This window comes from Diadema antillarum, unplaced genomic scaffold (assembly GCF_040938485.1).
Source record: "Diadema antillarum isolate AM-2024a unplaced genomic scaffold, OU_Dant_1.0 scf00000167, whole genome shotgun sequence".
In the NCBI taxonomy this organism is placed as follows: domain Eukaryota; kingdom Metazoa; phylum Echinodermata; class Echinoidea; order Diadematoida; family Diadematidae; genus Diadema; species Diadema antillarum.
This window is the reverse complement of record NW_027271056.1, coordinates 1116144-1131274: the sequence shown is the minus strand read 5'-3', so window position 1 is coordinate 1131274 and position 15131 is coordinate 1116144. Positions and strand designations below refer to the sequence as shown.

Sequence of the window (15131 nt, the reverse complement as noted above, 5' to 3'; positions counted from 1 at the left end):
ATAAAAGCACTAATGCCATGGGGCTAATCAGGATATTTGGACTGTCATAACCTTTGTCAATGCTTTTAGCGGTATTTTCCCCTTGCCCTATGCTTTCTTGAAAAACTTAATCCCAACACTGAATTCCTCATTAAGTGAAGCTGAACAACACAAGCATATGCTCATTTTCCTTTTCAGTCTGCAACAAAACAAGAAGCATCAACGGTTATTTCACAAGATGAGCACTATCAATCTGACAATAAGAGACTCATCTTGTGTCACCAGTTTTGAGTTGCGTGCCGAGTTGCAATGTACTCTGCGTCCTTCACTTGCAACTGATCTTAATCCACTTTCATGAATCAACTAATACACAATATCACCTCACAGCAAAATTGGTAGTAAAGTAGTGACCTTGACCACTGTGTGCTGTTTGTCAAACTTGCTTCAAAAGAACAAACTTTTCCAGTAAATTTAAAAAAAAAAGCTACATGTATTTCTTGTGGCTTGCTTGCAAAATGTTATTACTCTCAAGTTTTTTTTTTTCACTGTATACACTAATGAAATACATCTACAATAAACTACACTCACATACTTTTCTTTGATATTTCCGGTTCATCTGCCCCCATATAAAATTTGACAGCACAGCAGTATTGCCGACCTGCTCGATTAGCACTTTGGAGGGGGGAAAAAAAAGAGAATATTTGCAAAATGAAAAAACAAAACACAACTCCAAGATCTAGCCACTTCTCTTGCATTCAGTTATGTAACTGCCTCTTTTTCCTACGCATGAAGAAAGCACAACAATGCAGTAAAAGAATAATTTTTCTCTCGGTAAACATTTTCATTCACACATATATATTAGGCTTGTCACTTTTTCCCTTAACCAGGCCAAACTGCCCCTCTCTACACTGATGAACCAGACTAGTCTACGACAAATTCTCCTCATGGCAGAGAAAACTTCAAACGAGTAGTCCAAGAGTTGAGACATACATGACAAACAGATAACGCTATCCTCACAACATCATATTGAGGACCGCATGCCCTCAATATGGCACTCAACATAGGTTAAAGCTCTGGAGGTTACTTCAGCAACAGTAATATTCGTTAAAAGCATTGAGGGATGTTTGTTAGCAGCTTGGAACACCCTGGAAATTTACTAACACCTACTCACAGGATCTGGCCGCGATCTCGGCTTGAATTAACATCGCACATCTCTTGCTTGTGAGGCACCCTCATTCTACACTGCTCCACAGTCTCAAGTTGATATCATTCACGTGATTCAAACACAGATGATCTTCTAGCTGAATGTCTGAAACAATTTACTACACTCATTCTCATGTATAAACTGTCGGTGATACCCACACAAGCACCCAAGTACCGGTAGCACTTTGAGCAAGTTAAATCATTATACACAGTATTTCTACAAACCCAGAGATGTCTTTTTATAGGATTCCCTGTTGCTATTTCCTTTATAAATTTGCTGTAAGAAAACAAAAACGAATGGAAGATTTGCTAGCATTCAACCAGTAATAACAAAATGTGTATCTTGTGGCTTATCATACTGGAATCTAAGGGCTATAATGTTATAAACTTTTTAAAGACAGCTTCACTCTCAGTAAATGGAAAGGCAATACATATGATAATTGGAAAATCAAAATTCCAAAAAATATAACTGATGTTGGGGTAGAATATACAGAATTACAATGTGTATGTCATCGACAGTCGGTAACTTGAAAATTTAAGAAAATACGGGAAATTTCACATCATGCACTATATTGGGTGAAAGGGTGGCTGTACATAACTGGCATAAGAATTAAATAACAAGTTACTCATAAAAATACCTGAATTCATGTCAAAAATTTCAATTTTCAATTCTCATCTGATGATCTCTGGATGTAAATTTACAAACTCTTTTACAAATGGTTCTGGCCCTGATATGTTTTCAAAATCAGGTACTGTTAAAAGTCTCTCCCTCTCTCTCTCTCTCTCTCTCTCTCCTCTCTTTCTTTCTCTCTATTTCTGTCCGACTATTTCCCTCTACTTCCCTATGATATATCTGCTTCTCAAATACATGCAAATATACATGCAATGTACACGTGATGTCATTAGCTAGTCTAATCAATGGTTCTCTACTTTTCTGTTTTACACTTTGCGCAAGATATCGAGTACTGTCACTACGTAATCTACGAGAGGTTTATGTCCCGAGAACTCCTGCTTCTCCCATATGGACACCTGGCTTGAATATGACCAATGGGGTAAGCGCGTTACGAGAATGGCACTAAAAAGGGTGTGATGATGAGAGAAAAATGGAACAGATTTGCCATCTGTCACATGATCTAACCTAAACTGCATCAGTGCCACGGGAAAAAGCAACACTGTATGAAAAGCACAGTCCATCTCCCAAACAAAATGACATACAAAGGTTGAAATATATTTATGATTATTTGATTGTGTTAGAGTTTTGCATTCTAATCTTTCAGATAATTCTTAAAGGGGGGGGGGCTGGGTCCTACAAATGTGCATTGTGTCTCGCAGAAAAAAATTTGGTCCTTTGAGCAAATGTGCAAATGAGTGTCTACGTAAAATAGCAATCTGTCCCTAGTTATGCTTGTCTACCAAACTTCTCACACAGAGTCAACAAAAAACTAAAGAAATTCAAGATACCCCACTGAAAGCTTACAATAGCTTTGGTATTCCAGCTGACTTTGTTCTAATCAGTCTTGCAAGCACATGACCAGGCATTGAAAATTCATGATAATAGCATATGTAAGAAGAGGAAAAATGAAAACACTCAGTCACTTTGAAGTCTGTTCGTTACCCACAATACTTGACACAGTGTGAACAAAAGAAAGTGATTCACGTTTTTCAATGTTACAGCCTCTTGATCAAAACACAATTTGGTCACTTTATCATCTTTCTTTCATCTAATCCTGAATGCATGCTTTCCGGATTTACTTGCTTTTCTTAAAGAATAATTTCAGACAAATAATGTGGTATCTGACATAATATGAAATTTCTTCTTCTTTGTGGTTAAAAAGACAAAAGAAACCTGGGGTAAAATGTAAAACTTTAGTGCAATGTGTACTCATGGTTTCTGTTTCCTCTTCAAACTGTTCTTATTCTCCAAACTATCTTTGAAGGAATCTAAATGACAGTACACATTTTAGCTCATCCAACATAGCATTCTGAGTTTGCTTGCATCACCCACATGTGGTGAGACCACAGGGTAATCATTACCAGCAATACCACAGTTACTGCAGTAAGTATTTCTCTGATATACCACAAGGCAACTAGAATTCTCAAGTAAAACACATTAGTCCTTAAAAGCTTTTTAAGAAGGATATGGAACTCCATGGAGTAAAATCAGCATTTTGCTCAAATGAATCACATAGATAAGATATGGTGTCAGCATCAACATACTAGCAAATGTTCACTCATAATGTAAAAATCTCAAAACGCTGTTTAAAAAAAATCCAAAACCAACCACTGTATTACAAGACATCAAAATAAAGTATTATTTTCCTGTGCTGATAACATGACCTGTATGGCCTTCCTTATGGAAAATTTCAGGGGGCAAAGGTTTTAAATTTCTTCCTCTTTTGTATTAAAGTCCATTATACCGATACTGTGTATGTGTGAGGAACATAATGCCTAATGATATGTCAGCCCAGCCTCAATAGAGATATTGGTACAGACTGGTCAATCCCGGATTATCGATCTAACTTGTGACAGAAGAATTCCTAGCACAGCTCTGAGAAAACTGGTATGTGAGTGATCACATTTTGATCACTCACTGCACATTCAACCTCTCTTTATGTGTATACCATTGTCACTTTTCTTACCTTTTTTTTTTCTTCCATCAAACATTTAAAAAGAGTAATCTCTATTAGCTATGTGCATTGATTTATGAATGTTCACAAATTTTACATTGTTTGACATTCATAAACTCCCTGGTATTCCATGTCATTTTTATTCCACATTAAACAAGCAAGCTTCCAAAAATGCCTTAACTTTTACAAATTTCCTCTCCTTTACACACCGTCTGTTAAACCTTTTCCCCCCTTGGATTTGTGTATTCCTTTGTGTCATTTTCTCCCTCGCTCTCTCTCTCTCTCCCCAACATTAGTAAACATTACATACATTCATCTCTCTCTTAATCTGTATCTTTTTTTATTCTCTCTGACTCTTCACCCAAGCACACAGTAAAGACTCTACACTTCTTTTGGCATCCGGGTCTCAATGTCCACTCGACATATCGGGCAGCGCTTGTTGGTCACCAGCCACTGGTCAACACACTCGGCATGGAAGAGATGCATACAGGGGAGACGTCTGGAATGACAAAGACAGGAATACAAATTCAATTTCTTTTCTTCATCAAAAAAAAAAAAAAAGATTAATGCTTAAAATAGATGACACAAAAACGATGGACTTACATCTAAATCTACACGTCTGCTTACACGATATATCAAGACCTGACTATGTCAATGAGGTATGTTTTGCTACCAGCAAATCAAACTGGTTCTGGTTGTGAGAGTTGATGTAAGCCCTCGTAACTTAGTGATTGAAAGAGCCATGTGGGTAAATCTAGGCATCAAGTCCAGTTGAACAAATTTCACAGAAATGAACAAGTGTGTCTTCTTTGTGTGGCACAATGCGCATAATTAATGTCGTTTGCCGACTATTGCTAGTCATCTGGGGCAAACCTTGAGGGGTCAGCATCATTTGCCCATTTTCTGGTGTGGATACGTGGGTGGACTACTTCACTAAGATAGCACCCTCCTCTTTGAGATGAATGTATGAAGTGGGATCTGTTGTGACTCCCTCACACACCAGACCTCCATTTAATGTCATATCCAATGGACACAATAAGTGTATGATAAGCTACAAGTCATACTGAAGTAACATTGAGGCAGATCATTCAGAATGAGACAAGCACACAATTTTTTATGTGAATATGTAGCTACAATTCCTGTTGACACCTCTAGTTTTAATTTAACATGCAAGCAACGCCTGCATTTGCTGTAAACTATCTTTCCTTTTTTTTTTTTTTTGCATTACCTGACTTCCTCATCGTCTTCAAAGTATGAAAGGCAGATTGTGCATTTCTCCATGTCATCATCTTCTATCTTCACGGCGCCCTCAACTTCACCAGTTTCCTGACTGCTGTCATTCTCCCGTTGATGGCGCTGTGAAGCATGCGATAAGGAATGGGAGGAGCAACAATGAAAAATGAATCCAACTCTTTCAATACTAACACCAACCTGTTAATAAAGAATGTTAATGGAATTGACAAATTGCCTTATTTACGTTGATGTAGGGCAATTTGTCAATCAGTTGCAATAAACAACTTTTTGAGACTCTCTAAGCTGTGGTGAAAATGAGGGCTGTTTTCTTCCTTTTTTTTAACCATATTATGCACAAGTTCCAAGGGAACAAAAATCTGATGTCTGATTTCTGGTATGCAAATAAAGCATGCTTGATACAGGTATCATACATAAGAAATATATATTTTTGATAAAATATTGCGATCACAATACATAACTGTAGCTAATGAACAAGACCCGTGCTCAACCAATCCTTAGCATGGACAGATCTTATGGCAGAAGGATGTACTAACACAATATTTCATTTTTGTCACCCTCATCTATTGTTTCTTTTTGTTTTGTTTGTTTATTTTAGGAAGGAGGTAGGCATAGAATGGAACTTACCAGTACCAGAAAGAGTACAACTTAAATTTCATAATTAAGCAAGAAACAAAAGCCCCACATACAACAAATAAATCCTTCAATATATTACACAAATGCTAGTGCCTTTGAGAGATTCTACATGTACTACAGAAACAATAAGGACATTAAATCACACATTCGACCAGACACTCAATGCCTGAGGCTAAGATTGTCTATCTTCGCATCTTTTGAGGCTAACTGTTGAGGAAGTCCTCACCTTGTATTTGTGCGGTAATGTATTCCTCTCTATCGTGCTTCGAGATGCCCCACGATTCACCTGCCTAGATGATCTCACCCAGCTGCACCAATTCCTGCGGGGAGAATTCAACGTGATGTAAGTTTCTTGGAAGGATGTACAGATCGAGCACAAGAAGGGGGTTCACACATCGGTCGGCAACTGAGACTATGCAGTCCTGGGGTTATTACTTGTCAAAAGGTAGCAGATTTTGGAAAAATCTTCCTTACATAAGGCACAGTGTGCAGAGCTGATACTATTTGTAGACTATTGCTTGTGACCAGGGGCAAACCACAAGGGCTCAGTATCATTCACTCTGTTTTCTGATGTGGCTGTGTGGGTCTTTTACATGCACAAGTAATGGCTCCCTCATATACAGGACCTCTATTTTATCATGTCTTCCTCAAGGGACAGAGTGTTTTGTCACTTACTAGAGGGGGTGGCATGATTACACACAACATTGCTCAGCTAGGTTCAATGGGACTTGAACCCACGACATTTGATTGCTAGACTGATGCTCTGCAGACTGAACCACTGGTGAAATCATCCTGATGGTTTGTCACAAAGAGAAATGATCCTGGTGGTTAGAGTCCACACACTTGGAACAAGAAACCATGGCAAGCTTACCTCATACATTGGGCTGACCCTGAGTGCTCTCATGACAGACAAGGGGTGTGCCTGGGTGAAGAATGGGTGGACTGGGTGTATGGGGGGAATCTCTGGAACCAGCTGCAAAGGACACAACAGAGGAATAATATGTCATGAGTACCAAGTGCTGTGTTGGGTCCATTTGCCTCATCTTCAGTAAGTTGGCGTCTTGAACTTTATTTTTGTTTTCACACCTACCTGCATGCTTATTCTCTCCATTTGAAACTGGTTTTCATAGGTGTATAGCACATGACATAAAAATGATTTTCATAGGTAAACCCATAGTGTTCGAGACAACTTAACGCCCTTCTCATTCTCAACAGACGATATATTGTTGAATACCTTGGGCGTATATCATTTCACATCCATGCCAAATAGTGACATTGCAAAATATCAAACGCTTGGAATGATAAATAGGGTCCTTGAAGAGTAATAAGTAAACAGACAAACAAATAAACAAAACAAAATTCACAACTCCAGGAGATATCATAGTAGGACTTCCTACAGAACAGTACACCAGTGCAACACAGTTGCTTGCTATATCTTGTCATAACTACTGATAACCCATTAGTACACAATGTCCCTAACATTTTGATGCATTGGTTTTCAGAGGATTAATGAGCTTTAGATTTGAATATTGTATATCTCCTCCTCCCTTGTCTATTATTTGGGTGAATAGCATATGTTTCCCTTAAATTCATTTTGTCATCTGCTCTGTTTTTGCTTCTTCTTTAGAAGTGATGTGGTTGTTTTGATCTACAGATCTAGAATGGAACATCAGATTTTTTTTATAGAGATCACCTTCAATAGCTTTAACTTGACTACCTTCATCTTGTGCACCTCTACGTTTTATAGACTAATGAATGAATGCATCAATCTATCACTCACCAAATTAGAGATGAGAGGTGCCACAGTGGTGCCAGCCATGTTGGGGGTGCTGAAGGGGTCGGGATGGGGGGCATTGTGGTGGTAGTGGTGGAGGTGGTGATGTAGGTGGCGGTGCTGGTGCTGCCTCCCATCCGCTCCAGCTCCAGTGCCAACTTCAGTAGTGTCTCTGTAAATCACATGACAAAATGACATCATAAGATGTGGGAAAGGCAACTCGAGTTCTTGTCTTGACAAAAGCCTGAACTTTTCAAATTGCTATCTTTTGCTTACAGCTGATACAACATCATATTTTCCTAAATGAATTTATCAAACAAGAGTGGTTTTGAAGTATGACAGTGTACTATCATGAAAAGAATATGTGGACGTCTGGTTCATGAATTACACCCACATCAAGATCTCAAGAAGAATGCACTATTCATCACCAGAGTGAATGGGGAGCATTGTTTCATATCACCCATCAAGGACACATCTTACATCGAAATAGAAGACAGGTGGAAGGAAATAGATCGCATGAATTATTGAGCACATTCACTTAAACTTTATCAAAATGTCACGTAGTGAGTATCAAAATGGTCTACCCACTGAGTATGAATAAGGCATTGATTCTGTGCTGAGTCTATGTCTTGAACAACAATATTACTCTTACCTTACTATATACCTGTATATATACACGTAAGAGAAAAAAAATGCAAGGTGATTGATAGTAGAGAAGAATATGTAACTCACCTCTGAGACCTGAGGACGGGGTGTCTGGTGCAGAAAGGTGAAGGCATCTCCCTAGCTGCTCTTGGGTGACCAGGTTGGGCCTGGGGGTCACGATGGATGCGGATATGGCCCGAATGCTGCTCGCCTGGTGGGTGTTGCGTCGGCAGCTGCTGTGCTGGTGGCGCTGGTTGCAGCTGCTCGGGATCTTGTTGCCGCTGTGGTTGCTGTTGTTGTTCTTGCTGCTGCTGCTGTGGCTGTTGCTGTTCAGCGAGGTGTATGCGTTGCTGCTGCTGCTCGGGGCAATGCATGTGCCTGCTAGGAACCATGAAACTGAGCTCTGGCATCATGCGGCCATAGGAGCGGTGAGACATGTGCTGCACAGGCTGCACCTGGAGGCAGCGGCGTTGCATCTCCACCAGGTACTGCTGACGCTGCCGCAGCTGCTGGTGGGTGACCGATGCCGATGGGGACTGCTGGGGCAGCTGGATCTCTGCCACCAGCTGCAAGGGGTGTGGCCGGGGATGGGGATGCTGCAACTGGCTGGGGTGTTGGAAAGGTGCTGGTGGAGGGGATGTCGTGGTGACCAACTGAGGACCGCACCCCTGCTGCTGTTGCTGATGCTGTTGCTGCTGCTGGGGCTGCTGTGGCTGCTGCTGCTGCAGAGAGTGGGTGGGGTTGTGGGGGACTGGCCGGGCAGGACCTTGAACCATAGGCCGATGGCGGGGTAGGGAAGAGGAGATGACATTGGAGGTAGAAGATGACGACAAGGAGCGCGAGGAGTGGTTGTGGTGGGGATGGTAGTGATGGTGGTGATGGTGACCCAGTTGTTGACTTCCAGGCACTCTACTTACATGTCCACGTTTGTCACCTAAAAAACAAAAGAAGAAATTCCAAATTTTTAAACTGCTTTCCTCTCCATAAAATGTCACACTACAATGAATGAATTAATTCTCAGAAGTGTTTTGTCATAGGATTCTTAAAAGCCATCTATCAATCATTCTTGTGTGAGGCTGTAGTAAAATGAAACATAAAGCACTTCATTTACAGGTACATCAACTTAGGGAAGGATCATGGATGGGGGCTAAGGATTTGCTCATTCAAATAAGCAAACCAACTGAGACATAGAGAAGACTTACAGACATACAAATCACGTTTGCATTGTAATCAGTTGGAAAATACAAGTGATAATCCTGTGCATATATGCTTATACGAAAACAAACAACAGAAAACATGTATCTTGTTCCTCAGCAGTGAAATCACTATTCCATCATCAGGTGTAGTCTCTTTCAAAGGCCTTCACACTGTGGTTAGCCCTGAAAATCATGAACAAAGAGCGAGAGAGGAAGCGGAGCTTGAGGGCCTTTTGAGATCTGCAATAGTGATTATCAATCAAGACCTGGAGGGAGCCTAAACCAATACACCACTCCTACTGAATATTATTCATTTAGTCACTTTGACTAATGATATGGTTCCATCCGCCCATCCTCAGTCAATGCAAATGTGTACACTTCTTCAAATGATGCTCTGCTGATTGGTAATGATTTTTGCCACCAAACACTGATAGAAAAATGTGGAAATTCAAAGGTGTAAGTCATGAAATTCAGACAGATTTCCAAAGGCTGTCTCACTAGCACTCAGCTTTGGCTGTTGGTTTGAGCAGTCTCCTGTAATGACCCTCTGCTTGCTACTCCTACTATCGCTACAGCAGCATGACCTTTCGTAATGGCTACTCTCAGTGCAGTTTCAATTTATAGACAGAAAACTACAACATGGGCAACACTAACCTCTACTGTGCATAGAGCCCTGTTGCAGACCAGGAGAGTGCAGCAGACGGTCAAGAAGGCTTGGCCGTGAAAAACACCGGCTACCACTCTCCCGTTGGGCATGGCTGCAAGCACTATTAACTGCCTGCGAGCTCCCCGTTGGCAGCTGGGCAGACACACCGGGTTGGGACTGGGCATCTGGCTGGCGCTGCCTGATGCTGTTGAGAGCAGACAGCTCCACCCCTGCCTCGATGTGACGCCGAGTGTCCCTTGCCCACTGGAAGAAAGCGTTGGACGTTGAGGCGGATGAGGCAGAGGAGGACAATGAGGAAGATGTGGAGGTCATTGGCTGGTCGTTGTTGTTATTGTGCTCCTGGATGCTACTGGACACTCGTGCCTATCAAAGAGAGTCAGAGTTCATACAAAGTCATATAATATTTGAACAGAAATGTCTCATGAATTTGCTTTGACCTAGTACTCAATTTTTTGTCACTTCTCATGAACTTCATCATCACTTTGAAAGTAATTTGAGAATGCAGTCTTCCTGTATTAAACTACTGGAAATCAAAGCCATTGTGTGGCTCTGTTACAACAAGCAAGATGTCATATTTACTGCATGTCCAATTGCAGCTCTTCTGCCAAACACTTGCAAAAAAAATAAAAAATGCTGTTGGATGTGTTCACATTTTCACAGAGTTCACATAAGTTGTGTATTTGAATTTCAAAGGAGGAGGAACAACAGCAACAACAAAAAAAGATTTATCAGCAGAGGTGCCTATCTCTGCATAAAAATCATACTGATGCACAGAGAAAACCCTAAAGCATAAAAAAAAAAAGATGTTATGAAGGCAGCAAAATACTTTTGGTTGAAATTTTGGATACTACACATTTTAAGCATGCTGAATCCAATGTTGGACTAAAGAATCCTCCAGACACATTTTTCTCATGAAAACTATATTTCTATACTTTGAATGCACGAAAAAAAATCATACTCAATAAAGTCAAGTAAAAACCTGTAAGTTGTCATCTCCATAAAAGATGGTGGCTGCAAACAAACAAACAAAATAAAACAAGGCAAAACCCCCAGGTACCTCCTCTGATGAATCATGAGTGGTCTCGCCCGTTTCCGGTTGCTCCCAGCTGTGTCGAGTGGAGGAGAAGGCCGACCGTGAGCTCCCAATCTCCTTGTTCACTGCTGGGTGGTTGGCTCGGCTGCTGGACAGTGCTGGATGCTGACAGACGGGCCTGAAGTGGTGGGATACAGAGCAGAGTTCAAACATATGATCTCTTCATCTCTTTATCAACATGTTTACTGGAAGCACAGATCTCACCAGGAACACATGATGCATTGAACAACAAGCAAACAAAAACATCTTCAGCAAATCTTTAAGTAATAGCAACTACATGTATCTACACCATCAATCTGCATGCTACTATGGCAATGCATAACCTTTACTGGCAATTTCACAGTACAATGTAAGATCTCATTTGCCAATCAAACTGACTGGACCATTCAGTTGTCTTTATCTTCAAAATCATGTGTATGTTGATTTAATCTAAATTCATATTTGCCTCAGATACTACACTGTGCTATGAAAAGAAAATACCCCTCAAAAGAAAAGAAAAGAGAAGAAAAGAAATAAAGGAACACACATGAGTGTTAATCTGCATAAATCATTCAAATATATAAAGATTGGTGAGAAGCACTCCAAATGGTGATAATACAGCTGTTGCCTATTACGAGTTCCAAAGGGGAAGACTACATTCAATAAAAGTAAAAAGACTTACAAATCTACAAAAAGAGATTCAAGGAAGACATTATTTACATAAGAAATTGAATCAGTTACAATCACATTACTGACAGATAAATGAAAGGATACTACTCTCTTTTTGTTATCTCCTGAGATTAATGCATTCTTCATTAACGGTAAATTCCATGAGCCAAAATGACAAATATGTCATCTTTCCCAAAGGGATTGTGGTACACTATGGGAGCATGACAGGAAGTAGCTAATGGCAAGGGAAGGTGCACATCAGTCTGACCCACTCCCCTCCCCACCTCCTCTGTGCACCCCTATTCCCCTTACCCCACCTTTTCATGATGATGAAGATGTAGATACAAAATTCTACCCCTGCACATGAAGATCTCTAACTATTCTAGAGAATGAGATAAGATCTTTATCATGACAACAAATCCACATCCTTCATCTTCACAGGGATTTCTTTGCTTGTGCGATATGCCACTTTTCCACTTACTCAGTTCATCCCTCTGTACAGTATGCATGTTCTCAACTTTCTGCACTTCACATCTTTTTCTCTTTCTAATCTCATACACGTTACTTTATATGGTATGTTTATATAACTCACAAAATGGCGCAATGCACATTGTCACTTATTTTGATAAAGTTTATTCTCATATCTAATTCCTTCCCAAACCACTTCTCTCTTTTTTTCTTTTCTTTTTTTTTTTGCTAAATGACTCATGTCACACTATCCTCAATTACATATTTACATAAGATAAGATGATAATTATATCATCTCGTTGCTTTCTATTCCCACACCCAACACACATAAAACATTGCGAAAAAGCGCAAGCAGTGTGTGACAGTGTGCGTGTCATCTGGTTGAATGTTGACACACGAATGACCACTGGTTTCCCACTCAGTCATCACCACGTTGCCAAGTTGGCAGGAGTCCAGGGCAAGGGGATGCCCCACAGCGAGTATCACATGACTCACACCACCCAACTTTTTTTTTTCCCCTTCTCTCTTTCTTTCATGATGCATCCTTCTCACTGATAACATCAACATTGGTTTTAGCAAGAGGTTGTCCATTATGTCACTTCCTTTTCCTTTGCCTCTAAAAGATCTCATTCCACGTAGATTCTGTCAAGGGAAAACACCATGCCCCAAGGACAGAGAGAGAACTATCAAATGGTGCCATTTTCATGGGAAACTGCTTGGAGGTGCTCCCCTAGACACATCACATGTATTCTTGTACAAGCACTGGTGGTGGAAAAGCTACAAAGGACTACAATACATCCATCTTCTCTGTAACCCTAGTGGAATTAGACGAAGTGATGTACATGCAAACGTCATGAACCGGTGACACCACAATCATACCGATACGCATTTATACACACTTTAAATGCAGCCATCTCTTCGGCTTCTAGCTGTAGACTTTCAAAAGCTGAACAACACATAGGCACTCACAAAAATGCACATCATCACGCAGAGTTCTTTAACAGATTAACGCAAATGCATCCCTAATGCTCATTTCCTAATCACGGCTCAGGCCCTCTTCTCATTTTTTTTCCCCTGAGGCCAGAAAAAGAATTTAAACTTTGACATACTTGTACGACTAAGTTTTTCAGGAGGGGGTTGCTTTTTTGAAGCTTGCTCACTGGAGAACACCATTCAAGATATTGCAGTCAAATAAAGACTTGCATGAACTTTTAAAGAATGTGACCTACCTGTTCACTTGGTGAGGGTGATGGTGGTGGTGGTGGTGGTGTCTCCTGCAGCTGGAGCTACTCACGCTGATCGATGCATTGGTTGGACGAGAGCAGCTGCGGCAACCCTTGGCCACAGCGACCGACGCTGTTGCCCCCACCCCTGACACACTGGCCACACTTTGGTGGTGGTGGTGGTGGTGGTGATGGTGAGACCCACTGGAATGAGGCACTGCGGGCGGAGAGTCTGGAGAGGCCACGGGCGGGACATCCGGTGTCGCCATGGAAGAGGATGCAGAGGAATCGAGGGATGCTCCATGGGGAGGAGCGGGTGGATGTTTCCCGGAGGAAGAGGTGGGGAAGCTGGCTTCCGTGGAGCTACTGCTTGGACCAGCTTCTGTGAGTTTGCAAACACAGGAAAAGTGAAGATGTGCTCCCGGGCTGATGAAACTGGTCACTGCATTGTCAAGAATTGCAGTACATGCATGTACTATCGTTGGGCTCGATAAAATGAACAGGATAATCTCACTGGCTCGCACTGTTCAAGGACAAAATCATGTGACATGCTGTAACCAAACCTGATATCATAACAAAACCTATAGCTCTGGCACCTGAGTTACCTCACTTCTCATAACATATCCATTTCAAAGGTAAATGAGGGCATGTAGACATTATATCAGAGGAGTTTCCATTGGGGATCTATTTCAATTTCAAAATAAATCATGGACCATGTGACATGTACCTTATTACTTGGCCATTCTGATGTTGATTGTTTGTTTTTTTGACACCAACATCTTCCTGTCTAAATAATAAGAGCCATCAACAGTGATCTGTCATTCTGTGTTCATGAGAATACCACTACCTGATGGTAAGACATGAACTGTAATGAATCATACCAACATCATGTCAGTCAGCTAGGACCATTCACAAAATCTTTTTGCGAGTGTTGTCCTGCAATTCATGACCTGTTACATGTTGCTGTTGATACGCAATGGGGATCTAAAGCAACATCCCCTCCCCCTAAAGAAAAAAAAAATCGTAATATGGGAGTAGTTGAAGACTGAAACTTTGCTTTGGATCTCATTCTGATAAAGCCACTAAAGCCTGGTGACTTGTAGCGACAGAAAGGCAAAAGTCTGTCAGAAAGGTGAACCAGATGAAAGGCTGCTTGCCAAATGTTCTAATCCCTTGTGGACTCAACACTGTCACAGAAACAATGAGCTCCATACGATAGAATAGCACTAGATTAGCTGCACTTCCCCAAAGAGGTCACACATTTCCTCTCCTCTGTTTAACGACAGCAGGGATCTAGTCCGGCCTGTTGCCGCTGCACTCGATCGGCAAACTTAGGGCGGAATGAATGCTGTCTGCTGTACATGAGGACTGTGGGAAATTGTTCACACCCTGCAAAATGTTATACTCCAGTGTTTGGAAAAGCGGTAATGGCTCTCATGTGCCCAGCATCATGAGAACGTTGGGAAGGAACTGACTGGGTGTAGCCTGAAGTAGCTAATCACAAAGGGGTCCATGACACAACATTTAAAATCACTTCCAAAATCTAACATTCACTTGAAGTATTTTTTTTTTCTGATTGAAAAAAAAGAGAGAGTTGCCAACACTTTCCGAGTAATCGAAGGATATCTGGATGAAAGTGGAGCACATTGCTGGTGTGGTGTGGTGTGGCCTACCATAGGACTCCCACAGGGACATGCAGGCAAACCCATTTAGGCACTGCA

At 41.1% G+C, this 15131-nt stretch overlaps 1 pseudogene; it reads right to left on the bottom strand.

Moving 5' to 3' along the window:
• Positions 1-1034: 1034 nt before the first annotated feature.
• Positions 1035-15131, bottom strand: part of LOC139722595 (uncharacterized) — a 48333-nt pseudogene continuing 34236 nt past the window's right edge.